The 27,039-nt window shown below is 35.6% G+C and overlaps 1 protein-coding gene across 5 annotated transcripts in view; it reads left to right on the forward strand.

Moving 5' to 3' along the window:
- Window positions 1-27,039, forward strand: part of LOC122516527 (nephrin-like) — a 243,052-nt gene that overhangs the window by 76,957 nt on the left and 139,056 nt on the right. The window lies entirely within an intron of this gene.

The following is a 27,039-nucleotide window of genomic DNA, read 5'->3' on the forward strand; positions in this document are numbered from 1 at the left end:
GAATGAAAGAGAAAGTGGAAGAAATAGTTTTTATTACTTTTCGAAGTAAGTTCGACGAAAATAAATATAAAAAATACTTAATTAATGAAAATTACCCCCCTACGAGGCAACTTTTAATTTCGCCATTTATACTAGATAACGAGAAAACAATTTTGTTAACAACTTATATTGAATATATATGCGGATAAGTATGCGTGTATATCTTCAATAGAAAAAAAAGATTAAAAAGAATTCTCAACATGAAGCAAAAGAATAATTATGCCATACGAAATGGATTTTTTTAATTCTTTTAAAAATAATACGTAAAATAGTATAATAAAATGAAAAAAAAACTATAAAAAGGAAAGAGGATACAGGATAAAAATAATCTATCAACAATGTAAAATTGTATTTTTAATTTTTTCAAAAATACGATATAGAATTGTAAAAAGTAATTAATACAAAAACAACAAAAGAAAAAAAACATATCGAGGATATGAATAATCTGTCAAAATTGAACAATTGTACAATATAAAATATTATTTTTAATCCATTAGAACAATGAAGTATACAATTTTATAAATAACAATGACGATAAAAAATAAGAGAAAATAATAGAAAATAATAGAAAAAAAAGAAAGAAAAAAGATTATCAAGGGATTATAAGTCATCAATTAAAATGGGATTTAATAGCTGCAAGAATGATTTGATTAAAGCGAAGCTACTGGCTAAAATGGGATACAGTGTCCAAGATAGGATCAGGTCTTCATTAATATCGGTAACGTGGAACGCGCTAACGTTATCGCGCGCATCTTGTACACTAATTTGAGACAATCTGCATAATTTGGCCTGGGGAAGCTCTCGCGTGTCAGTCTCCACTATCCAATTTCCCCTCCTGGGTATCCTTATCGACTGATTCCCCGATCACTTTGAACCGTAATTCTCCCTCGTATCGCGAAACGCGTCTACCGATTTCCCTCTATCTATCTATCTATCTATTTATCTATCTGTATATATATAGGTATATATATATATATTATTTTCTCTTTCTCACGTACACGTAGCACGTTTTACGTTCCTCCTCAAACTCTTATTCTCAATGATCTTATCTAGATTTTCCTTTTTATAGAAAACTAAAGAGAACGAAATAAAGAAAGAGAGAATATCTGCCGAAGCGTAAACGGAAAAGCGAGCAATCGAATCTACGTGTATCTTAGGATACACCTAAAATAAATAAAAATACGAACATTAGAAAGTCAAAGAGACTGCTAAAAACCTTTTCTCGATGCACTTTGTTTGCAAAAAAAAGGATCACGAAAATAATTCCCTCTTCATCCTTTCGATGATGACGAGAAAAAGGAAAAAAAGGAGGAAAATGGGGAAAAAAAAAGAGAAGAAAAAAAAAACACTTATCGACGTGAAACTCTAACGCGAATTGGTTTGACTTATTGACGATAACGACTGCGAGCTTAATTTAAAACTGCTTCTGGTTGGATAAATAAATTTGAATGTGCTAAATGTGTCTCCCTCGCTCGATTGATATTTTGCGTTTAAAAAGGAAAAAAAAAAAGTCGTTATCGTTTGGAATATCTGCTGCGGTTCGATATTACGCGAATGAGGAAAAAAATGGCGACGATTGTATTCGATTTAACATAGAGAGAGACGCGTATACGTACACGCAACGTGCGTAACACGAACGAATATACGCGTATGCGTGTAATCGTCGTTCTCCGATAAATTACGAGCTTAATTCGCGAATAATCGCTTATTTCGCGCGAACATTTTCACGAGTATGGTTACATCTCTCGCACTCTCTCTCTCTATTTCTCTCTCTCTCTCTCTCTCTTTATCTGTCTCTCTCTCTGTCTCTCTTTCTTCGTCTGGTACAGTGGCATACACTTAATTTGCATAATTCACTCGGCGCTCGTTCGCAACACGATCCACTGGGGAATTATGTCGATATTGTACATCGTCGTGATTTCAAATAGGTAGTCACCATTACTGTTAGCGAGAACATCGATAATTTCTCTCTTTTTCTCTCTCTCCCATTTTGTGGTTTTTGTTTTTAGTTAAATTTTTTTCCTTTCGAAGAAGAAGAAGAAGAAGAAATCTTTTAAACCGATCTTTCGCGTGACTAACCTTTCCACTATACCGGAAGCAAAATCGTAAGGGGGTTAAAAAAAGGAGCAAAGAGAGAGAGAGAGAGGGAAAGAGAGAAAAAATTGGAGAGTCCTTCGTTATCTTAAGAGTCTCCATAAATTACGTTCGATTTAATCGGAAAATCTCGTAACGTAACTCGACCAGTTATCTCTCTCTCTCTCTCTCTCCCTCCCTATCGAACGAGAGATCGATCGATCGATCGAATTTTGGAAGCTTTCGCTGGGTAGTAGGCTTTCGTACAACGAGATGAAAGGAATTAGTAACCAGCGGTGGCGTTAATACACCGCTTGAACGTGAGTTTACCAAACAATAGTTTGTTATCACGGTGTATATGTGTGGTAGTAGAGGTATACCTGAACTATGTGTGTATATATACTTTCCATTCTATACCAATGCATTGTGGATTCGCGAGTTCACGCTAGATAATGAATTTTCTACGGGAGGTAACGAAGGATCGATGTCACTACCGATGCGTACCGAAAGCTTCCGGTTTGATCGTAATTGCAAACTCTCGTTGAAAACTCTCTCTCTCTCTCTCTCTCTCTTTTTTTTAGTTTTTTTCTTTTTCTATTTAATTGTCTTTTTCTTTCTTTCTTTCTCTCTCTTACTCATACGTCTTATAGAATAGGATTAGTGAGAAAAATGGTTAAATTGTGTGTAATTTGACTTTCTCTCTCTCTCTCTCTCTCTCTCTCTTTCTTTCTTCTTTGTTCTTTCTCTTATTCTTGTCCTCACTTTCGTATATATATTTTATTCGTAATTAGCTCGACTCGTCGACGCTCGATTTCGTTGCTTTAGCCGGTTTAGCATAGCTTGTACTTACTTCCGGCTTTCGTTCGTTTTCAGTAAAAGGTTTTATGTAAATCATTCTTCTTCCGGGCGAAGCGGATTTTAACGGATTACGCCGTCGCGAGAATAATGCCTAGTTGGATAGAAAGAGAGGAAGTAAAAATGTAGGGGTAACGGGGGTGAGGGAGGGCAAAGTGGGGTCATGAGATTGCTTGATGGAGGAGGAAAAAGAATAAGTGAGAAGAACCAAGAGGAGGATAGGGCGGAGAGGCAAGGGAAAAGGGAGTGTTAGGTCGACGTGGAAAAACGTCCTTTTAATCGGCCGCGATCGTCCCAAGTTATTAATTTTCCTTGTAACCCAAACGAAACGAGCGGTCATTATTATAGCAAAGAGAACTCGAGTTCTCTGCGGTTGAATTCGATCTTGCACACGGGATCGCATGAGTTTTGTAGAACACTTTATGAATTTAATACGATATAATAACGCAGTAAGTGCGTTTAAACGTACGAATTATTAACATTGGCACGGTACAATGTCTAATGACTGTACGTAGGTTCGCATAGATCAAAGGGATTTTTTTTAACATTAATTTTTAATTTCTTAAGATAAAGCTCTTGGTCGATAATGAAATTTTTATATGCGAAATAAATGTTTTTAAGATTTGTCATTATTACTTTTTTTTATTACAAATTAGAGTAACTTTTCTATTAATATTTTTCAAGCGTAAACCACATCTACGAAGAAGTCGTCTTCTATCGGCTTTCTGTAGTCAACATCACACGTTTTTTCTTTTTTTTTCCTAAGGGGTCACTCATCCTTATATTAATCCGCGCTCATCGCTGCACAACTTTAATGATCTTACGGGAACTAATTTTGTCAACGTGTTTTAGATCGTTGACAAATTTTTTTAATATTTAAAAACTTAATGCCGTTAAATACAAAATTTTGTTCTGAACGATCAACGAAGAATAAATTGTAGGTGAATTTATAAAGTTATTCTACTTTTTTATTTTGTGACTGTTAATTGATCTGTCAAATGAGCAGATCTTATAGGACGTAGAAGAAAAATTGATGGAAGAAAGATTAAATTTGTTATAGTATATAGTAAAAAAGAAATGTAGAGAAAAAGGGAGAGAGAAAATTATGTTAATAACGAGTAAGGTAGGCCCCTTGTTAGATTAAACTTTTCAATTAATAACTTGTCACCAACGTTAATATCTTATTTGAAAAGTTTTCCTATATTACTTCTTCTTTTTCTTCTTTTTATTTTTTACTCCCGTTAGTTCTTCGTTAAATTCTTTCCTTCAGATCTCTTTTCAAAAACTCGCAACTCTCGAAATTGCCTTTGCTTTGAGACTCGTTGCTGCTATTACGTGTGTGTTACGACTACTTTTTTTTTCATCCAGTGTCATAATTGTACAAGAGAGTAAAAAAAGAGTGGAAAAAAATAATGGATTTCTTTCTTTTACCTTGACATCCATCACTCATTCTTCTCTCTCTCTCTCTCTCTCTCTCGCAAACGATACTTGATTTTTATTTCTTCCATCAATCTTCTTCATCAGAAATAATCATTGTTGATCGAGTTGTTTTATCATGTTTCTTATGATTCAAATATTCTTCAGGGAAAATAGAACGAAAGAAAAAGAAATTTGGTAAGAACTCGAAAGAAGTGTTAGCTTCGGACTTTTTATTTTTCTTTGTTTTGTTTTGTTTTGTTTTCTCATTGTACAAGTAAAACAACAAATTTCAGAGCGTAACAACGGATATCGAAAATTTCTTAAACGGTTGATGCAAGAGCAACAACGTTTTCTCTCTTCGAACTTAGCAATTGCCCAGAGGGGGACGACGGATGGTAAAGTTTACCAAATTTTTTATCAAACTAAATGAAGATCGAAAGTTACACGATTGATTAACGAGAACGAGGTCTTTCTAAATTGCGGTTGTTTTCTTCTTCTTCCTTCTTCTTAAATATAAATTGACGTCGTAAGGAAACAAAAAGAAGAAAACGAAGAAGAAGAAGAAGAAGAAGAAAAAAAATCAACAAAACAAAAGGGCTGGATTGATAGTATAATATAATATTAATTAAAGTATATCGTCATGGACTAAATTAATGAATCTCTTACGTCACGATCATCGTCTTCTTGCCACATTAGTTAATCGATCTTGACGCACTTAAGGTATTACCTTTATTAACTATTTTTCGCGATTGGGGGCGGGTGTTGAGACGCCTAAGACGTTCGTTCGTTCGTTCGTTCGTAAACGTTCGTAGAGTACCTGGAGAGAAAAAGAGCTCTTTCTTTGTGGTACATAAAAAATAATCCAATCTGCGGCCGAAGCGATAAGAAAGGTTCTCCTCGTAAGAATCTGAAGTCGTTTGGAGCTTCGGTTAGCTTTCCAGAAAATCCCAACAATATCGTGAGCCTGTACCTTCTCTCTCTCTCTTACTCTTGGTCGTTCACGAGTTCAGATAAGAGTGGAGTGAGAGGAAAGGGGAAAGGGGAGAAGGTTGAAGGGATGGGCAGGAAGGGTGGATAGGGGGTCACTGGTTGCGCGTCTAGGAACGTCGATTAATTCGATTAATTCAATCTGGTAATTGCTTCTCATCGATCCTCGCTTACTGCATGAGGTGAAAGAGAAGGAAGAAAGTTTGAAGAGAAGAAGCAGAAGAAGAAGCAGAAGAGAAGGAAAAGAACCGTCTGCTTCGGTCATATCTATATCCATTATATCCTCGAACGCTATCCTTTTTTACCCTTTTTCTCAAAGCTTTTTCCGTTTATCCGCTCTAGGCAAGGAAGCAGCTTGGTCGACGCGACGAATACTCTGGGAACTTTTCCGCAAAGAGTACGATTGGAAAGTGACGGTGATGTCGGTTGAAGAAGAAAAAGAAAAAGAAAGAAAGAAAAAAAGAAGAATAAGGAAGTAGGAAAAATAGATAGGTGAGAGAGAGAGAGAGAGAGAGAGAGAGAGAGAGACAGAGAGATAGAATGTATACCGTGGTAGAGAATAGAATTCTTTTTTCTTTTTCTTGTTTTCTTTTTTTTTACATTTATTTATTTTTCCCTTTACTTCTCGACTATTGGGATGGATAGATAGATAAAGCAAGTAGAATGATATAACGCGAAAGACGATTCGCGAGATAGAGGGGGATGTTTTTCAAACTACTCTTCCGGAGATAACTTCGAACGTTTTCAAGATTGTAGTTGTGGTAGTAGCGGTGATGTTGGCGGTAGGCTTTCAAAAAGAAATGGAATATAAGGGAAAAGAGGAAGAGAATGAGAGAAAGAGAGAGAGAGAGAGAAGGAAGTAGAGGAGAAGTAGCTTGGTTAGAACGATTTCGAGTGAAGAGAACGCGGATTGTCGTCGTCGTCGTAGTCGTAGTCGTACTGTGCAATGCAATACATTGCAGTGCGGTGAAGTGCATGCAGTGCTGTACTCCGAGAAACGGGGAATTTCTACCGCGGAAGTTACTCCGTGCGTCATGTTGACGCAAATTAGATATATCGAGGGTGTTACCGAGGGCGTTACCGAGGGCGCCAGAGTTATAAGTGCAAATCATGTTGGAATCTTGGAGACGAAGAGAAAAAGAGACAAAATGTGAGAGGAAAAGAGAGAAAGAGAAAAATTGAGTGAAGATTAAGAAGAAGAAGAAGTTGAGCCTGGAGGCTTTAATTGACGAGAAAGGCGAGAAACGCAAAGTGCGCTTCTTAATTGCCAACATCAGTAATTTTAGTTCTCTCTCTCTTTCTCTATTTTTTTCTCTCTCCCTCTCCCACTCTCTCTCTCTCTCTCTCTCTCTCTCTCTCTCTTTCGAAAGAGAGAACCGTCGTGGATATTTTCCAAGCCTCAGAGGCTTTTATTTCTCTGGATTCAACGGCAACGTTGTCCTTTTCTTCTTCATCGTCGTTGCAGCCAAACAGTAAGGCAAGAGTAAGAATCCAGTCAACGAACAACCTAAATTTCAATAAAGCTTCGCTTTTAAAACAACTTTCACCCATTTTCATCGTGAATGGCATCGTTCGCGCACCGCTTGGACGATTCTAGAAAGCTCTCGAGAAAAACAGGGTATACCCATCCGTAATTGCTTGCGATTTCCCTCAGCTTCCTTTTCCGTTGTTCTCGTCATCCCCTCTCCTTCCCCGCCCTCCCCTCTCCACCCCCGCACTCCAACATCCTCCGTCATCGAGAAAAACGAGAGGGAAGTCATCCGCTCTCTCGTTTCTTCTCCCCTTTCTTCTTTGTTGTTTTTCTTTTTTACTCATCTTTTCCTTTCTCTCTCTCTCTCTCTTTCTCTCTCTCTCTCTCTCCCTCCCTCTCTCTTTCACTTTTCTATAATTTTTATTCACGGTTTTTCTTTTTTTCTGTATTCGAGCAACTTTTCTTCAAGAAATCTATCCTCTACTTATAAACCACTCCCCTCCCCTTCAACCCCACTTCTTACCCTAAGTTCATTTCAATAACCTCCTCCCTCCTACCCCGTTTTCTTCCTTCGTTATTCCTTAGAAATGTCGTAATCGTTCTCTTTCTGGCCTGTTCTCTTCTAATTAAACTCGGTCGAGACGTTTGGTCGCGATTTTAGTTCACCAACGACGAGTTTCCTTTTGTCAATCTCTGAAACTCTCTCTCTTTCTCTCTCCCACGCACACTCTCTTTTTTTCTCTTTTCACTTTTTCCTCTATTTCACTCGGTAAGTTGGAAGAAAATTAGCAAAAGAAGGGGTACGTAGGATTTCTTCCTCAACCTGGATTACCTCTTCCGATTCGATTTTTATTTAAAATTTAATCGATGCCAATAGCATTAGGTTTTCTCCTTTACTATTCTTAAATTGATAAAACAGAGATAGATAGTGGGATGAAAGGAAGAAGGAAGGAAAGAAGGTAAAAAGGACGAGGACAAGGACGAGAACGAGAAAAAGGAAGTATATGAGAAGGATCGTCGTCAATTTCAAACTTTTCTTCTTGTTTTTCTTCGTTTCTTCTATTCCATTGATTGTTCGTACCTTTTTTTCCTTTATCGTCTTACATTAGTTTTAGTCTTTTTTTTTGTTCTATTTTTCTTTTTTATCTTTTCGATCTTGTATTCGAGTTGTTACGCAAAAACGTAACGTAAGAAATAAATCTAACTGCATATTTTTTCAATACTGTTTTGGACCGTGAGAATCGTACTTGAAGATGCAGAAGAGATATCATAGTACATTGTTGAAGGCCATAAAATTGGCAAACAAACTCAGAGATTATTCGAGAGGTATCGGTGCGACGAAACATTCGGACGACTGACCTTTCAAGTGATGTCAACTTGCTAAGTAAACACATGCGTTTTTACTAAGAGAAATGATTTTCTTTATCCTAAATAAGTTTCTCCCATTGCATTGTTTCCACTACCACGTCAACTAAAAAATGTTAACCTTCTGCATCGATAGACTATGGGGGTAGACTTTCCTGCTATTGAACAGTCAATCTAGGGAAAGGATGACGATCATTTTGTTCCTATAAAAACTCACGAAGCAACACCATCATCGTCATTCGATCACATTTTACTATACATCACGAAGAACAACGCAAAGAAACGCAAAGAAAACGCAAGCATCGTAGCAGCAAATCACATAGCTGCAAGCAACATACTCACCAAGCGGTGCATCTTCGGAGCATCATTCAACAATCCACAATGCAACAACAATCGATATCACAACTACAACGACATTTTAGTGATAAATAAATAACGTAGTGCCGATCAAGGTAATGGTCGTGCAACACGAGTTACCGTTTAAAATGGATCTGGACTACTCGTTATCTCCCTTCTGCGTATTTCCTACCAGATTGGAAAGATTTCCAATTATAGTCGTTGCTACTTTTTGTTTACTTTTCCTCTTTTTTCTCTCTCTCTCTCTCTTTCTTTCTTCATTTCTTTTCCCCTACTCTCCTACATAACATCTATAATTTGTTCAAACTTTTCAACATCGAATTGAATATACCATATATTAAGTTCGAATCTTTCCTGTTTTCGAACAAACATCAACGAACAGATGTAACACTTATTGTTAGGAATTAAACTTCTCGTGTTATTTCATTTATTTATTTTTCATTTTTAATTATGATTAAAAAATTGATTTTTACGTTGTAATCGTGAACCGCTTATATTCTGATTCTTCAATTTTTCTTTATAAGATATATAACTTCAGGATCTTTTCTACTATATATGAATTAAAATTTCCAGAATATTTTTTAAGATATGCTTATTAAATAATATATATATTTATACTTACGTTTGAAAAGATTATTAAAAATTCTGATATAACTATCAAATAATAATTCTTATTTAAATATTCTTATTTGATAATTATACATATAAATAAAAACAATAAATTATTTGCTATATAAGCGTATGCTTGCTTATGCTCGTCTTCTTTAGTGACACTGATGACTCAAGTTTTAAAATAGAGGTTTCGAGTATAGCCCTCGTTTCGTTTGATTAAAGTACAATTAATACTCCTACGTATTTCTTTTACAATTACTAGTACTTCCGTCGTCGATGAATCTAGTAGCCATGGTTCGTTCTTCGAATCAGTGCTATTCGACATTGATCTAATTCTTTTTCAATGGAAAGGATAGATAATCTCGATAAAAGCGGAGGTAACTTTTTGAAATACCTATGAAAGAAATATTACATAGAGGAACCGTGTAGATTACTCACATGTAAAAGCGATAATGTAATATCTGGTTAATCCTATTTACAGAGTACTCATATGTGAATCGATTGGAAGCAGTCTCTCTCTCTCTCTCTCTCTCTCTGATGTTGAAAAAAATGATAATTTCCTGTAGAACGTAAAAAGCATTTTTAAATATTCAGCTATAATATTTATCACGTCGGATCATTTATTCTCCAGAACAAATCAAAAAGTAAAACAAAGAAAGAGAAAGATAGATAGATAGAAAAAAAAGTTCTTTCACATTAATATGTTACCTTAAAAATCTTAAATAATCTCTTTCTCAATCTGTCACATATAATATGATTCATAAATAATACGTATAGAGAAAATCGGTAAAAATCGTCGAAGAATTATTATTTAACGAATGAAGGATTAAAAAAAGAAAAAGTAAAACGGTGAAGAAAAGTACGGGAAGCCAAGACGAAAAAAGAACGATTAGAAAAAAAAAAAAAAGAAAAGGAGAAAAAAATAAGGATGGACAAAAATGAGAGCTCGTTGGAAAATTCAATGGCGTGTCCGTGCTTAAAACGGTTTATTCGTTGGCCATTCAACGGAAACAAGCTCGTAACTAACGTTCCTTCTGGCCTCTTCTAATTGCTCTGAATTCTGTCGCCTTCCTTCGAGAATGAAAAACTGTGTAACGTTTCAACTTTTCTCTCTTTCTCTTTCTTCCTATCTTCATTTATCGTAGTATCTTTGTCTGTCGCATAGCGCTCAAGTGCACTTGTTATTTCGCCATTTCGGGTAATTACCCGTAATTAAGCTTGCGGTTAACGCCGACCACGGCCTCGAGTCTCCTTTTGCTGTTATGGGTTAAATAGTGTTAACATTTCGTCGAATGCTCCTTCCACTCTTCTCCCTTTATCTCTCTCTTCTCTCTCTCTCTCTCTCTGTATTTTTCTTCCATACTTTACTTTCTCATTCCACAAGATTTCTCGTACAAAACGGTACGCCTCATGATTCAATGGCTGATCTAAAATTGAGATGAACTTTTCTTTCTCTTTCTACTTGTTTCCCTCCACTTAAGCCCCCCCTCTCCTCCCGCCCCCATTCTGTCTCTCTCTCTCTCTCTCTCTCTATTTCTTTCTTTCGTTCCTTAGTTTCGTACAAAAATCAAAGGTCGAATCTTTTCGATTCGTTCTTTCTCCCAACAGCCCCGGCCCCCTGCCACTATATAAGCCCATCTCTCCCTTTCCCCCCATCTTACCATTATTGAACCGTATCGAGTATCCCGACTCGTCGATTTACTTTACATTAATGTAAATTAAAGATAGCTAGGGAAAAATAGAAGAGAAAAAGGTTGCAAGAGAAATAGAGAGAAAAAGAGGTAGAGGAAGCGAGGTAAAAGTTTCGGAAGAACACCAGGAGCTCTCTCTCTCTCTCTCTCTTTCTCCTTCTCTCGTTTGAGAGGAGAAAAACGGCGGAAAGATCGCGCGGAATAATTTCGAAATTTAAATTTCACGGAAGAGAATGAGAGAAGAGAGAAATAGAGGGTGGGAGTGGCTTCTTAAAATAACCTTCGCATCGTTCAGGGTTGGGGTTTGGAAAAGAGCAAAAAGGAAAGGAAAGAAGATTCTCACTCCTTCCTAGCACGTGGATTGCCTCGTTGACTGTCAAAGAAACCGCGTTATGTTGTTCCTTTTCCTTCTTCCTTTTGTATCTTTTTCTATATTTTAGCCTCTTCGCTCCTCCTCCTCCTCCTCCTCCTCCTTCTCCTCCTCCCACTTTCTCTCTTTCTTTCTTTCTCTTCATCTCTCCGTTTCCTCTCTTTTAGCTTGGACGAGATTTATCGTTTCTACTGTCATGACCCCTCTTTGTCGCTTTGTGTAAACAGAAAAGCAGCATGGAACGCGCGTTAACCATCTCTAAGAAGTTCCGTAACGCGTTTCTCTGTTTAATCCGGAAAGAGAAGAGAAGGATCGCGTTCTTTCCGAGCGCAAGATAAAATTGATGTAACGCGACAGCGCGTCCTTATCCTTCTACTTAGTTTCCATGAATAAATATGTAAATAATCTATTCTATATATTTATTTGCATATATATATAAAAGCAAATGTGCAGATTTGCAAATGTTTTTTCCTTTTTACTCCATCGTGATTTCTTTTTATTTTTGTCATTTAGACAGTTTTTTGTCCTTTGTTTTTTCTTAGGGGTTTCTTTTTTAAGGAAATTGAAGTTAACCCTTTGTAAGTACAGACATTTTTCTTGACCTATTAAAGCTGACGTTAGCTTGACGAAAGGTTTTTGTGAATTTGCGAAAAGGACATTATTGTAGTTATGTTAGGAAGTATGAATAATAGAATGTTTAATAAGAAAAATGAAATATTTTCTGGTAATAAGAATATATGTGTTATGGGGAAAGTAGGATTTTCAGGGAATGTGAGCTTGGCCTAAGCATTAGCCACAATACCAAACGGTTTTTGACAACGTAGGAGACAGAAGAATTGCTGTGGACTTTTCCTAGGCATTGTATATAATACTTTGGTATCTTATAGAATATCAAATTAATATTTAAGCAATGTTTAGAAAAATACATTATCGGGCAACTGGCACACACTCCCCCCCCCAATTCAATACACACATGCACAAAAGCGAGCATGCAACGGGTTTTTAAGACTGTGCGTGCCGCTATACTATGCGCACCTCTATAAACTAAAACTTAATGCCGATGTGTGCCGTTATGATAAGGAACAAAAGATACAGATAACAATTCTTCTGTTTTCTACGTTGTCAAAAACCGATTGGTATTGTGGCCAATGCCTAGACCAAGCTCACATTCCCTGAAATCCATATTTTCCCTATAACACATGTAATTGCACCAAATAAAAAAAATTGAAAAAAACTGAAAAAAACTTTGCATCGGCAACGTTTATTAATAGCCTTTAAATTAGGCTTCTTGTTAATCTCAAAAATCGACTCTACCTAAATACTATTGTTCAACCTTTAATGTTTTTATTTCTTTAATTGTAGATTAGTTTTAATATTATTTTTGAAACGAATGAAAACCAAAATCATTATCTTATCTTAACTTTCTAAATATTGGTATTAATAATTATTAACAATTTGTAAAAGAAATCATGTTGTAAGGTATTTTATTTTATTTCCTTTACGCAAACCTCTCCGATATTATTGAAGAATTCGAGTTCAAATTATTGACCGGTTTTTCTCTTCCTTATGAATTTTTTCCATGGCCTGCAAACGTTTTAGAACAGTCATTGGAATAACATTTAACGTTTTGGACAACTTTAAAACTGTTTCTACTGGATTTCCATTGAGAAATTTCTGCAATTCAACATTTCCAAATATTTTTGGTTATCCGGAAATTTCTTTGTCTCTCACGTCAAAATCATTTTTTCGAAACGTTTAAACGAAAACGTTCAAAACAAACACTACATATTGTTTCCTATTGAGTTTCATCCACATAAACTTCATCAAAATAAATGATGCATTTAACTTAAATTTTCAATCGATAAATCTCTTAGACGTCGAAAAATAGAATTTATGAAAACTTTAATTCTTTTCAGCAATGCTTAAAACTACAAAAGACATTAAACTTTAGCCATAGAAATTTGTCAAAACTGACATTAAGTTTACAACTTAATATATAAACAAAAGTATTTGTATCAAAGTTTTGAAAATTTTGTTGACGATTTATCCGCAAAGAAGCTGCGTTAAATTTGATTACTTAAGAGTAATAAAAATGATTCGATAATTTGTAGATAATTGTGGAAGTATTAGACCGATCGATCTTATAGCAGTTCGATGGAGTCTTTAGAACCACACGACGACACGACTCCGGCGTGTTCGTTCACCGGAAGAATTTAATTGACTTAATTACGTTTGCATTCTAACACGTAGCTTTCTCTCTCCTTCCCTCTCTCTCTCTCTCTCTCTCTCTCTCTTTCTCTTACTTCTTACTCTTTTTAAGAAAGAAAAGAATCTAAAGAAGAATAAAAGAAAATGAGAAGAGGAAGAAGAATAAGACAGAGAAAGCCTCCGTGATTCAAGAACTTACAGAGAATCTTGGAATATTCATTCGTTTCCTTTCCACAAACCCCGAAGAAAGTCCTTCCATCTTTCGACACGAACTCTACCGTTCGTTAACGTTTCCTCGCACGCTCTAACTACCCCTTTCTACTTTATATACCTTACCAACGTACAAAATCATCTACGTTCTTTTTTGAGATTGAAAGGTTTTTTTGTAAATTTGAAAAGAAAAAAAATGTAACAGATTTTTCATAACCAATTCTCACTTTAGGATGCTTCGTGCTAAATATTAAGCGGAATCGGGATAAGATTTCGCGACTTTGGTTTTAATTGTATTGTACGTGTAAGGAATATGTTAGAAAATATTATTAGTTTAGGGTAGGTATACGATACTCCAATCTTAATTTACAGGAGATAGCCGAAGATTTATAGTGTTACGGTGACAAATAATTTAAGGAGTAAGGTCCTTTTAAGAGGAAGGATCTGGTATTTGTTTTTAAGTAAATAACACGTGGTAATCTAGACTGTGAGATTCAGAGAACCTTTGAACCTACTCCCACTCTAAGGCCGTCACTTATGCTTAGAAAAAAAACCGATTGATGACCAATGATGGATCGGAAAAGGACTAGTCTTATTATGTCTATATCTTATGTCTTATGGTTACGATTATGTTATTGTGAAAATCTTATGTTAAGTGAATTTATGTGAGATTAAATATATGTGTATATCATACTTTCATCTTCAATCAATAATTAGTCATTGTGCCCATCATCCTGACAAATCATCTAAATAAAATATATATTATAACATCATAATCACCCCCCTTTCTCCCTTATATACATTAAAAAACAAACTGATATAACTTTGAAATTAAATAATATTTTTCAAGGAAATTTTTGTATGAATATAGTCGATTACTTTATCGCATTATAATGTATATTTTAAAAACAGGCAATTATCAGAAGTTATCAATCTAATAGCTATTTAATTCGAAGATAAATATATAAAAATTTCAATTACATATTTTCGCGTCATTTAATAGAAAATACCAATTACGCATATAAAAGTAATCCGATTATTTCAATTAAATCCTTCCAATTTTTCGAACAAATCTTATTGAACGGAGCAAAAATATTATATATTTATATATATATATAGAGAGAGAGAGAAAGTAAAGGGAAAGAAAAAAAACGAATAAAAGATTGCGACAAAGCATAAAAGTAATAAAAATCAATTAACACGAGAAAATGTATATTTATTTATACATATACTATTTCGCTTGGCAAAAAAAAAAATAAACGATAGAAAGAGGTTGACTTTCTATAAGCAGGCTAATGCGATTTGTCAGATCTAATAACGAGGGATGAAATAAGTACTTCGAGTAAGAGTATGTGTGTATGTGTGTGTCTTATAGAGAGAGAGAGAGAGAGAGAAAATTACATGCAAACGGACGAGTACGCTGCGGACAAGTTTCCCTAGGTGGTGTGTTATATATACTAGCTCGTTCACCATCGCTGCTTTCGCCGTTTCAAACTCTCGGCAAAGCTCTCGGAATATTCATCTATCTTCGAGATCGTCCAAGAAATTCTCTGCCTTCCGGTTCGAACTAGCATCCGGCTTCTCGATGGTAGTATACCCTCATCTTTCTCTTTCTCTCTATCTTACTCACGTTGAGCTCTTTCCATCGAACCAACTACTCTAAGGAGTAGGAGTAGCAAGCAGAAGAAGAAGAAGAAGAAGCAAGTGAAACACAGAGAGAAAGAGAATATATGGGGTTAAGACTTGCGCTTGCACGATGGCAAAGTTAAATCTGTGAGAACGGTTGCTTCGGTTAGAAAGAAAAAGATAAGTTCAATCTTTCGACGGAGTAAGAAGAAAGATCCGCTTTTCCATTGCCGCTTAATCCACCGGTAGGAAACGTCTTAATTGGAGCTTAAGGGCAAAAGAAACCGTAGGTCACTGTATTAGAATTGGACTCTCCTGCTATAACATTGTTCTCCTTCGTTATACGATTATTTTTGCTTTTTCTTCTCTTCATCTTACTTCATCTTCTTCTTTTTCTACCTCTATATTTTCCTCCTTCTCTTCCTCTTTTTATCTTATTCGCCCTTTCTTTCTTTTTCAATCGGTAACAGAGGTGGAAGGTTCAGCAGAAAGGAATTAGCGAACCAGCGAGCAAGGGAAAAAGAGAGACAGACAGAGAGAGAGAGAGAGAGAGAGAGAGAAACGTCGTCGCTCATAAATACGTCTTCGAATTCCTGGCCACTTTCCTGCTGGCGTAGGTAACAATGCGTCCATTCATTCCTTGAATAGAGACTGCTCGATTGTCCCTTTTTATATTCCTTTTCTTTTCTTCCACGTGCATGTACACATTTATATACACATACGTACGTATATGTATATGTGTATATGTATATATAATACAATATAAAAGAGCAGGAGGGGTCTAGAGAGACAGGTACTACATCGAGGAGTGTCGTTTAAGGATTCATTTTGTTCCCATCTTTTTCTTCTTAGCAGGTGAACACGTGTTTACCCCGTGAGTCATGCACGCGTGAACCTGCTGAGAAATAAGTAAGTAAATGGAACGGGTGAGAAAAAAAAGAAAGATATTTCTATAAGGATCGATCGCATGGTTTCGTCCTTTTAAGAGGTAACACAGTCGTCCTTCCCAACAACTCTCTTCACAGAACGCCCTTCTCGTTTCGCGGTTCTATCATCTCTTTCTTTTTTTTGGATCTTCTTGTTGAAAACGAACGAACGAAGAGGGCCTGTAGTGAATGAAGAAGAAGAAGAAGAAGAAGCAATAGGAGGGGGAAGAGGAGGAGGAGGTGTTGAGAGAAAGAGAGAAAGAGATTTATCGTTTCTCGGAGCACACCTTTGCACCGGCAGATCACGTGACTCTACGTATTTATACGAACGTCCTACCTTTTTCATCGTCTGTCTCTGAGAGATCAAAGGGAACCCTCTCTTTTTTTTTTCTTTTTATTTTCATTTCTCTTTTGAACTTGTCGCTTTGCTTCTCTCCACCGGCTCTTATCGTATTAGGAATTACCTTTCTAGATTTAAAAAGACTTTTACGTGGACGAAAATAAGAGTGTTATGATCCCTGGATTCTCTGTGGTCCGTGCGAAAACGAAAAAGAGGATCGGATGGAAGAGGAGGAAAAGGAGATTGAAGGATAGAAAGTGAATGGATGGATTTAATAGGGTTGGGTTAGGGTGGCTTTGGTTATTGGGTATCGTGATGGGCTTGGATTGCGTCACGTTAAAGAGGTAGTGGGGTAAGGGGAACTAAGACCGTGAGAACGTGTAAACGCATGTGCTTCTATCTTTCTCTTTTCTCTTCCCCCGTTCGTCGTTCCTCCATTGTCACGTGCAATACGAATTAGTGGAATTTCAGTGGAGCTTTTACGCGTAGGAACCCTTTCGACGCGTGACTCAAAGCCACCGTCGCCACTTAGTCGGTTAATTACCGACCGCGATTTCGCTCTGCTTCATCCCTCTTCTTCCCTTTCTACCTCTTCCTCCACTTCCTCTTTCGCATTTTCCTCTTCCCATTCCTCTTCCTCTTTCTCTTCCTCTTCCATTTTCCTCTTCGCGAAAGAACGCCGCCGTGATCTTTGACCTTTTCAGTAGCATGCCAGAAACGTTTATCTTAACCGCAATCGACATTTAAGGAGAATCCACATGAAAGGATATTAACAATTTACGTGTAGACATAAATAGATTCCAGTTAAATACGTATATATATGTATAATATAAAATATGTATATATACATGCATATATATAGTTATATATTTTATGCACAAATTTCTATGAATATGTATATCTATTATACGTACGTATTTGTTTAAATTCATTACGTATTCCCCAGGGATTATTATTCCATACATATTCCGTAATATCTTGTATTCGTCCGCATATTTCAAAATTCCAATGCAACATTGGAGAATAGCGAAATTATTTTACAACTCGTATTATACATATATCGGTTCAACGTTTAACGATAATGGTGTATACACCTATATGTACACACACATTTCGTATCTAACCTATCTACATATACATGTATAGTATATATCTTTCTACGCAACATCCCCCTTTCCTTCCACGAAAGCCACCCCACCCATCCACCAAGACCCTTCCTATTCCTTCTCCTCCTCCTTCTAGCTGTTTATCCGAGCAACTATTTGCAAAGTCACGAAGCAGCACCGCCGGAATCTTGACATAGGAGCTAGTTACAAGCTTCGACGTTGATCCAACTTCCAAACGGATTTGTCGTTAACCTACGCGGCTGGGCTAGGCGTACCAACCATTCGGTAGATACCAACCTATGTATCCATCATAGTGCTGATTACGAGAGTGGTTTCAAGGATGAGAATATCTGAGAACTTTCAATAACTTTAGACATCATTTCGATCTACGCGTCAATTAATTATTTTTTATTTTATCATATAAGGGTTTTCATGAAATTTATTTAAAATCTAAATCGATGTTGAATTAATTTTTAATGATTCCTTATAAAGATTTATCAATCATTCTCTTCTCTATAATGTATATTGTACTTTTCTTTTCTTCTTTTTTTTTTCATAATTCACCAAAAAAAAGAGAAGTTTATTATAGAAGTATCGTAAGGAAAAAAAAAATATCTAACCTTACTTTTTTTTTTAAATAGAGAAAGCGCGTTCGAAGGAAGTTGTTATAGTAGAAATGAAAACTTAGGCAGGTGGGGTTTATACAGATATGCGCGATAAAATGCTTCGACGCCAAGATTAAGAATAAGGCCCGCTTAAAGTAAAACGCGTGACCGCACTAGGATTCCCTTATTTGTATTTTACCCCATGAGCCGGCTTTCCTTCCTTCCTTTCGTCCCGGAGGAAACTTTTTCAATCAAAGCTTCCACAGATTACAGAGCGTACGACGAGAACGACGGTGAAGAAAGTTTAAACGCTTAAATTTCTACCGCGATGACATTGCTTTAATTTTTAAGTAACTAAAGTAGTTTACTTTAAAAAAAAGAGAAAAACAGATATATATATAAAGAGAGAGAGAGAGAGAGAAGATAGGTAAAGTATCACGTGCGCGGCCAATGAAATTTATACCAAGAAAATGTAACACTGCGGGCTGCTCGTTAAGGAAAGAACGAGGGTAGACTTTATGGAAGGAAAAAGAGAATAGTAGAGAGAGAGAGAAAGAGAGAAAGACAGAGAGGAATAAAGTTTAATTCATAACTCTTTCGCGCTCCATAATTTTTCCTGCATTACGTTCCGCCAAGTTCGGCATATATAATGATAAAGAAATTTGAAACACGAGACACACCTACACACGTATCTATCCATCTATCTATTTATTTATATGTAAAAAGTTAACTCGACCGAGTCTGAAAAGCGTTCTCGCAAATTTCAAAGAGAAAACGTATTTGACTTTTCCGACAAGTCGATTCGTTTTCGCGAGTAAACAGAGTAATCACACTATCCGTTCGTCGGGGCCACCAACCGACACTCACTGTCTAATTCCGTAAACAGTAGCCTACCGCATTGGCCGCTATTCAACTCGGCAGCTATCCAAACGAAGAAGTGAGATTCTAATGACACGAAAGAGGTTGAGGAGAAAAGAAAGAATGAAGGATAGTAAGAGGGAAGGAGAGAGAGAGAGAGAGAGAGAGAGAAAATAGGGAAGCAAGATTTTCTTGCATAATGAGGAGACTCAAACAAATCACTATTTCATGATCAGAAAAATATCCTCGATTCGTAGAATGCTCAAATACTTACTCACTAAATTTACTTACTTACCAACTATTTTTACCATCCTACTAACATCTCGTTTATCAAACATCGAAGAAGAGAACATTTCTTGGTCTTTATGTACTTACCTTATACCTTTGATGTCTGATGTTCGATGGAATCGCTTTGAGAAGAAAAATGAACATGTAATCGATACTAAAAGAAGAGATATAATGATTCCATCGATATAATAACTTTATCGATCCTTTCGATGGGATAAATTGAACGAAAGATCTCGTAAAAAAAAAGATTTATTTAGAGCATCAGGTTAACGAATATATTATCGATATTGTTGGGTAAAACGAAAAGAGAGAGAGAGAGAGAGAGGATTGAGTTTGTTTAATCATTATATCTTGAGCGAAAAATAAATGAGAAACTGGAAGATACACAGGCAAACGCATACAAACCCAAATACATAAATACGGATAGGGATGGATATATCACAAGAGAGAGAGAGAGAGAGAGGGATAGTATTGGTTCGAATATTTTCTCTGAAGCTCTTTACATCGTATATTTTTTGTATTCTCATTTTCTTCGTGGATTTTATCCCATGGCAATACAGAAAGATATTATGCACCGTCACGTCTCAATAAATTTATGACCTAGGCACCGATCACGGTATCGGCATGCCAGTTTTAACGTTTAACCTTCTTAAGCGATACCGTGAACCCACTGCACGTTGAAGAAAAGAGATAGAAAGAGAGATAGAGAAGGACAGATAGTACACGAAGAAGGGTAACTCCGTCGTCCGTGAAACTCGCTTCCTTACGATTCCACCCCCGGACGACGTCAATCCACCTCTTCCCTCCTCTTTCATCCTTTTTATGCACTAATCTACTGCGATCGATCGTTTAATCCGGATTAGAGTTACGAGTGACACGAGTTGAATAAGTAATCGGGGCTGTCTTGCCAACTCTGCCGAATGTAATTTAATTCTTACGTACCGTTTTCTCTTTCCACAAGCCGACGTCTCATTTTCCTATCCTCATTTCTTCTCTCTCTCTCTCTCTCTCCTTCTCTCTCTTTCTATATTATCGTCGTTCTGTCCTTGTTTCTGTCCGTCTAGTTTCTGTCTCGTTTCTCTCTTCTCTTTCAAACTCGAAGTGGATTCATCGAAGCCGAGCTAAAGTTAATCAACGTACGTTAATCTTGGCGCGTGCTCTTCTAGGTAATTACGAATTATAAAGATAAAGAGCAAGAAAGAGGAAGAGATAACGACAAATATGAGAAAAAGAGAGAGAGAGAGGAAGAAGCAAAGTTATCTCTCGACGATCATCCTATAGCGTGTGGCGAATCCGATTATCGGTTCGTCGTCGTCTAGACTCGCGAGTTCACTGGCATCATCCACGATCAACGTGAACGACACAACGACATAGGAATTCTTCTCTCTGGAGGCTGCTTTTTCGAATTTTCCAAAAGCTTTTCTACGGAATCGTACCTTTTTCTCTTCTTGATCTCTTCTTCTTTTTCTTATTCCTTTTTTCTCTTTTATTCTTGTTCCCTTTCTCTCTCCTCTCTCTCTCTCTCTAACTCTCTCTGATCTCTTCTTCGAGTTTTGCTTGATTCCCCCGGAAGAAATGTAAGTGCCTTAGCAGTGCAAAGTTCAAGGTAACTTTGATAACTTCTGCGAAAGAAGGATTCGCCGAGAGATACGTTTCTGTTATTTTTGGAAATGATTCGCGTCGTTGTGTTTTACAAATTCGTAAAGGTTGTTACGCAAATATTCAAAGGGTCAATAATATATGTGGCGTTTTTTTTTTATTACTACGTAAAAGTAGTTAACAGTAATAAATAAATAAAAGCAAACTAATGACAAAAATTATTTAAATAGTGAAACATTTGATTCCTCATTTCTGTAAATGATTAAATATACAAGAAAATACCTTAATCTAAATTAACATCCCTAATTTAAATGTTCCCCTAGATCAATTAACAGTCGGTTCCTCATTTCCGTAATACGATTAAATATCCTGAAAAAAGCCTTAATCAAAATTGACATCCTCAATCTAAATATTCCCTAGCTTGATTAATTGATAGTCAGTTATTCGAGCTAGTCGTTCTTCTCTCTTTTCAACGGCGATAAGATAAGGTACAGCCGGTAATATGTTTAGAATGAAAATAAACAACGTGTTGTAGGAAGTCTGCATGGATGGAAACGAGTGAGAAAGGTAGGTATACTTGAATCGAGAAAGAAATGCCGACAAGAAGTACTTCCGCTCTTAAAATCTGGATTTTTCTCTCATACAATGCACACACCCACACACACCCACGTATACACACATATATGTATATACTTTTTTCTCTTTATTTCTGATCCTTTCTTTGGAATAGTAAGTACTTTAGGTACTCTAAGTTAGGAGAATCTTAAACGGCGTATATAAGAAACAATGGAAAAGGGTCGTGCCCATACATCATGAACTTCATCGTCAAAAGATCTCACTTCTTCCCCTTGTTCTTCTTCTTCTTTCTTCTTGAACGCTTGACGAATCCGTTTCATTGGAGAATAGGGAATTATTACTTTCCCGATTATGCTACTTCATCTCGCGTGCAATAAGAAGAACGATGAAGCTAAGAAGCTTCTCTGCTATTAAGCTAGGAAAACTTAATTAGCTTTTAACGTGAAAATCAGCGAGCTTCGTTTCACGGGAGGATCTACCACCTATCCTTCGAAATCTCATTGATCTGGTACTTGTAATAACCTTCGGGTTGAGAGAATAATAATCGGAAGACGATCGATTTTTCTTTCTTTCTTTTGTTTTCTTTTCTTTTCATTTCTTTTTTTTTCGTGTGATCTCTTTAATCGTCTCGATTTTTTTCCCCTCTTCCGTTTTTATCTAACGCAAAATATTTCTTTCACCTTGTAATTGTTTTTGATGATGAACATAACTCGTTATTAAGAAATTCAACTATTTTTTTATTACTATTATAGAAATATATTCGTCATACGATAATAAGTAATTATTTCTCAAACATATTTGTTAATTATAAACATTGTATAATATATATATGGAAACAAAAACGAAATAAGAACACAGAAAATTCATTTGTAAATATTTTACATTGCACGTAGCGATCGATAAAGTATTTATTTATTTTTAAATATGAATATTTATCATTTATATCAATGGAATTATTAATATTTAAATTATGTTAATAATGTCAATAAGTTTAGAGAAATAATATTATTTAATTTTTCAAATTATCAACTCATTCCTCAACCGCGTCATTCCGTTAGGATTAAATTTAATTTTACGGAGTAGTATGCCGCGCATATTTTGTTTTTAACAAATATATTCGTAATTATTTCATTTTGGCGAGAAAACGTAGGTAAACATTTCAAAAATCAAGCTACACGAGTAACAACTGGAGGATATATTTTCATCTTGCTTTGTAATATGAATATGCATTAAAATATAACGTCATATTTGTTTTCGTTGATATTTTTCATCTCTTTTTGTTTTCTCTCTTTTTCTCGCTCTTTCTCTCCCTGTTTTTTCTCATTTTCCCTGATAAATCGAAATCCGCGATATTTTTTTTTTGTTCGAAATCTCGAAAAACAATCGAATCTCCAGAGGAGATCAAAGAATAACGAAGAAGAAACGTAGGAGGACGTGTCTGGTGTAAAAACAAAAGGGGAAACACATCGTCAGCAATCCCTATCATTTATTGACGCCAATGCATTTCTCATTTTAAGATCGCAATCAAATAGAATAAAAAGGTTAGAAAAAAAGGGGTGAGAATTTGAAACGTTTTGAAATACACCCGGCATTTGTATTGCTTCGGAAACGATCCGTCGAGTTGTTCCTCTCAGTAGCAGTCCTCCACTACCTTTCTTTACGAATAAATATTATGTTTGAGATCTTTGAAAATCACGCGATAGATCTTTTTTGATGTTACATATCATACAAGTATATATGTATTTATATAAATATCCACATGTACTGGCAATGATTGATATGACAAGCAATCAGTTTAGAAATTTATCTCAAGTACGATGAAGCATGTTCTGCAACTTTTTTTTCCTATTGTATTCTTATCATAAGACGCAGATACATAAATCTCGTATATAAAAATAATCTTTCGTGATTTTACTCGAGAATAAAATTCAAAATGATTCGTGATAATTCCTATTGATATAGATATAATATTTCCAAAAAATAAACGATCTATCTTTTCTTTTCTTCCTTCCTTCCTTCCTTCCTTACTTCCTTTCTTCCTTTTTTCCTATCGCAACAAGTGCGGTAAGATAAAGTAAGAATAAGGAAAATGTAAACGAAAAGAAAAAGAAGAAGTAACATATTCCCATTGAGATTTCCAAACGATTTGTCTGGTTAAGATCGTGAAATGGAATGCGGGGGAGGGTAGGGAGGTAAAAGAAGATGGTAGTAGGCGAGCGAGAAACAAATCGTGAATCGTTTACATAGGTTATCCATCTGTCTGTCTCTCTCTCTCTCACTCTCTCTCCTTCTTTGGTGAGAAAAAGAAAAAAAAAAGGAAAGAAATGTAGATCGATGGCGTGTGTTCGTTCGATTTATCGATTTCTTTTCACCTATTTTTAGTCCAGTCAACTCGGGCCATCTCCTTCGAATCTCAGCAGATTTGGTGGAAACTTGATATAAGGGTAAATAGACGACGCTGAATCGAATGGTGCTAATTTTTTTTGAGGTGGAAAGTGCCGTTTTTGAGAAAAAGGGTAAAAAAGGGTCAAAAATAACTTTATCTTAGAATCTAGGCATTTAATCGAAAAAAGTTTCAAACAAAAGTTGTAGAAAATTGAAAAATACTAAAAAAATGTTCTATGAGTTATCTTCGTATTTTCAAAAATAAGCGCATAGAATTGGATTGAAGATGGGAAAAAAATTGTAAGAGTGGGAGAAAGCAAGCTTATCCCTCCGTCGCGTTTTACACGCGAGCGAGCTAGTGTGCGTGCGAGCGTCCGTGTGCACTAATACACAAACGAAGGATCTTCGGCAATCTTCGGGACTCTCGGTCTTGAATGCAAGTGAGAGTGAGAGAAGAAACCGATATTTCCCTTTTCTATTTGTTTAGGCGATAACGAGTATTATTGTCCTTGGGAGCGTTCTAATATTTCTCTTTTCATATATTTTCTTTCGGTAGCAAGAATTTTACGTCTTGGCCATCGAGCGTCGTGCGTTTTGTATACGAGTGCGAGTGAGAAAGAAAACCGATATTTCTCTCTTTCTATTTTTTCTTTCGGTAGCGAGAATTTTTCGTTTTGGCCATCGTGCGTCGAGCGTTCTATATATCTATATATATCGGCGTATAAGCGCGGCACTTTTAAATCGTATCTTGATGCTTATGGCACGCCGTTTCTTTATTTATTGTCAAAAATAATGAACCTTGAGTAAAAAAAAAATAATTCATTTTAACAGAAACTATTATTATTTAGTTGAGAGTAAAAATAATGAATTAATTTTGTGTCTCGCCATAAAATTAATTAGAATAATTAATTGATATAAATTTTTGCCTCACAAAAATTAAATTGTATATTTTTGTAAATATAATGAAAATAGTAGTGTAAATAGTAAAAAATGTTTGTATTTCTGAAATTGTAAAGAAATTAAATAGGTTTATTTTTCGCGGTGTCCTAGGTGATTTCTTATTAAAATGAAAATTATGTTTTACTCAATGATGATTCGAACATTTAACGAAAATAAGAAGAGACAGTGTTTTTATGAAACACAAAATCTAATTTTTTATTTAAATTGCTACGAAAGGGTATTCGATTTCTTCATAGTCTTCCTGCTCATTTTCATCATATTGATTAAAATCAGAATCCTCGAGGTCCAGTTGTTCGACAATATCGAGGAATTCATTTCTTGCCATATCTTCGACATCCTCGTCTCTTTCTTCTACTCGAATCTCAGCTGAATTCTCGACTGTGCTAGTGGAAAAGTTGGAGCAGGATTGTTCTCCACAATATTTACAAAATTGGGTGCAAAGTAGCCCACTTTTTCGGCAGCTGCACCGCAAAGATTTGCAGTCTCCCGTGCACGCACATTGTACCTAGACATATACATGTAGTAAACATTTAAGGAAAATGATTAAGAATTTGCATGCGCATAGAATGTATATGATTTTTGTATAGTTCATTTCAAATTCGCGAAACATTAATCGAACGGTAAAGACTTTAAAAATTCGTGAATTTTTGGAATAATCATTGAGTCGTGCAAATTTTTGCAAAATTCCAAATATTTTACTAATATTTCCTAATATTTTATCTTGTAAATTGAACGCCAACGTTACTTTTGTTAAACTTGAATCGAAGAAGAAACAACAACATTTTACTAATTGTTGTTTTCTTCTTCGATTCAAGTTTAACAAAAGTAACGTTGGCGTTCAATTTACAAGATAAATATTAGGAAATATTAGTAAAATATTTGGAATTTTGCAAAAATTTGCACGACTCAATGATTATTCCAAAAATTCACGAATTTTTAAAGTCTTTACCGTTCGATTAATGTTTCGCGAATTTGAAATGAACTATACAAAAAATCATATACATTCTATGCGCATGCAAATTCTTAATCATTTTCCTTAAATGTTTACTACATGTATATGTCTAGGTACAATGTGCGTGCACGGGAGACTGCAAATCTTTGCGGTGCAGCTGCCGAAAAGTGGGCTACTTTGCACCCAATTTTGTAAATATTGTGGAGAACAATCCTGCTCCAACTTTTCCACTAGCACAGTCGAGAATTCAGCTGAGATTCGAGTAGAAGAAAGAGACGAGGATGTCGAAGATATGGCAAGAAATGAATTCCTCGATATTGTCGAACAACTGGACCTCGAGGATTCTGATTTTAATCAATATGATGAAAATGAGCAGGAAGACTATGAAGAAATCGAATACCCTTTCGTAGCAATTTAAATAAAAATTAGATTTTGTGTTTCATAAAAACACTGTCTCTTCTTATTTTCGTTAAATGTTCGAATCATCATTGAGTAAAACATAATTTTCATTTTAATAAGAAATCACCTAGGACACCGCGAAAAATAAACCTATTTAATTTCTTTACAATTTCAGAAATACAAACATTTTTTACTATTTACACTACTATTTTCATTATATTTTACAAAAATATACAATTTAATTTTTGTGAGGCAAAGAATTTATCAATTAATTATTCTAATTAATTTTATGGCGAGACACAAAATTAATTCATTATTTTTACTCTCAACTAAATAATAATAGTTTCTGTTAAAATGAATTATTTTTTTTTTACTCAAGGTTCATTATTTTTGACAATAAATAAAGAAACGGCGTGCCATAAGCATCAAGATACGATTTAAAAGTGCCGCGCTTATACGCCGATATATATAGATATATAGAACGCTCGACGCACGATGGCCAAAACGAAAAATTCTCGCTACCGAAAGAAAAAATAGAAAGAGAGAAATATCGGTTTTCTTTCTCACTCGCACTCGTATACAAAACGCACGACGCTCGATGGCCAAGACGTAAAATTCTTGCTACCGAAAGAAAATATATAAAAGAGAAATATTAGAACGCTCCCAAGGACGATAATACTCGTTATCGCCTAAACAAATAGAAAAGGGAAATATCGGTTTCTTCTCTCACTCTCACTTGCATTCAAGACCGAGAGTCCCGAA

Source organism: Polistes fuscatus, unplaced genomic scaffold (assembly GCF_010416935.1).
Source record: "Polistes fuscatus isolate 324 unplaced genomic scaffold, CU_Pfus_HIC Scaffold2, whole genome shotgun sequence".
Lineage (NCBI taxonomy): Eukaryota > Metazoa > Arthropoda > Insecta > Hymenoptera > Vespidae > Polistes > Polistes fuscatus.